Source organism: Sinocyclocheilus rhinocerous, unplaced genomic scaffold (genome assembly GCF_001515625.1).
Source record: "Sinocyclocheilus rhinocerous isolate Xijiao unplaced genomic scaffold, SAMN03320098_v1.1 scaffold604, whole genome shotgun sequence".
NCBI classification, from domain to species: Eukaryota; Metazoa; Chordata; class Actinopteri; order Cypriniformes; family Cyprinidae; genus Sinocyclocheilus; species Sinocyclocheilus rhinocerous.
The window spans coordinates 1438033-1439894 of record NW_015658518.1 but is presented as its reverse complement, the minus strand read 5'-3'; the positions used below and the strand labels follow the sequence as shown (position 1 = coordinate 1439894).

General features: G+C 38.0%; 1 protein-coding gene across 1 annotated transcript in view; it reads left to right on the top strand.

Annotated features, from left to right (window-relative positions):
• The window catches only part of LOC107722458 (C-Maf-inducing protein-like), a 37983-nt gene that overhangs the window by 5003 nt on the left and 31118 nt on the right, over positions 1 to 1862 (top strand). The window lies entirely within an intron of this gene.

Genomic DNA, 1862 nt, shown 5'->3' with positions numbered 1-1862 from the left:
CTGTTTTGTTCATAATTGTTTATGCAATTTACGAAATTATATTTGATTTATATGAGTTAATTTAGACGTAATGCACATTTTTTTATAGACGACTATTTCCATGCGTTGACATTATGTGCTGCATTATTTTGCTCATTGCGCCCTCCTGTGGCCTCAGCAGACAAGACAAAAGTTTCCTTAAAACCTATTTAATCTGCATATTAAAAATACAGTGGTTAAATAAAAATAAAAAATGTCAATAATTATCGATACCGAACGATATGAAACATTATATCGTTGATAATTTTTTTAGCTATATCGCCCAGCCCTAGATGATAAGCATATAAATTGTTCGATTTGGATGGTTTGGTTTCCTCACCTGGTGTTTTTCCCAGCACAAACCTTGCTAGGGTGTCATTTGGGTTGAAATTACATTATCTCGCTCGCATGTTCTTAAAATATTTGACCTCGTTTGCTTTGTAGATGTAGCACATGACGCCTGTCCGATGATAAATGCCTTCTTTTCCCTGAAGATTCCAGCTTTCTTTTCTCCACGATTTTCTTAAGAACTCGTGTGCTAAGTGAAGACAAAACATTTGGCATTTTGATAGCATATTTTTGATAAGTGTAGTCAGCTCTGTGGAAAAAGATCTCACTAGAAGATATGAAAGATGTGAGTCACCCTTGTCTCTAAGCTTTCGGAATCTAAATCATATTTGCGTAAGAGCAAGCCATTATAAATACTTCCTGTCACTCTTTTGTTAAAAAGACATCAAAAGCCCTACCTCTAAAGGCACATATATGCCGATGCCCTCAAGCGCACCATTTTGTTTGTGTTGCAGACTATAGTTGCTGTTCAAGTCAGGTCCTGTTAATTAGATGAAGTACCAGATGAGACAGCAGCCCGTATAGATCATAACATGTCCTCTGTATAAACAATGCACAGAAAGGTGAGAGCTGCACGACTGTTTTTAGGTGGCGTGTTTTGCTGTTTCATGATTGGGTTAGATGCTAAACACCTGGGTACATATAAAATTATATTCTGGTTGTGAGCTTGAGGACATGTTGACAAACGCAACTTCGTACAGTACAGTTCACGTCTGAAGAGTCATCGCATTTTGAGCAACGCTGATGACTAAAGCTGAACAAGTCTGGTTGTGATGAGTTCAGCTAAATATGACCAGGTCAGGGGGGAAAAAAACAGGTTACACTTAACAAACCATTTTAACGGTACTGTTGGGCTTTCTTCTGTAAACAAACAGGGCTATGGTGATGACTGGGCAGATAAACTATTGTGGTTCCCTGAGATCCCCACAGCTACCATCCAAATATGCTCTGTAATTGAGATGTAGGAGCTGGCTTTGTTTATGTAGCACAGAAAAACCATTAGGAGGACATTTTCAAACACTGGCAGGGTTTCCGATTAATTGTTTTGCATGTACTGGGTTGTTTGTGTCTTGATATTGTAGCGATTTTTCATTATTGTTGCTGTAAGCTCGAATGAATGGATGCAACTGGTTGATATTGCATTTCATAGAGTTGACTTAAATCCAATTGTTAAATGGAATGCATATTCATCCGGAACATGCAGTGGAGCCATGTTGATGAAATATTTTGGAGATATTTTCATTTGAGAGTGACAGATGTAATGTATAGGGCTTTGTCTGGGGCCGTCCACATGATCAGCTTCGGGGCAGTTTAAAGGCATCTTGGAATGCGATTCCCAACATTTTTGACTCTAACTCTAGATAACAATGCTGGATTGGTTTAGTGAATACTTGAACAACTCTAAAAAGTTTGCTTAATGTACACTATCATTCATAAGTAAATAAATAAATAAGTGTGTGTGTGTGTGTGTGTGTGTGCGTGTGTGTATGAGGGGT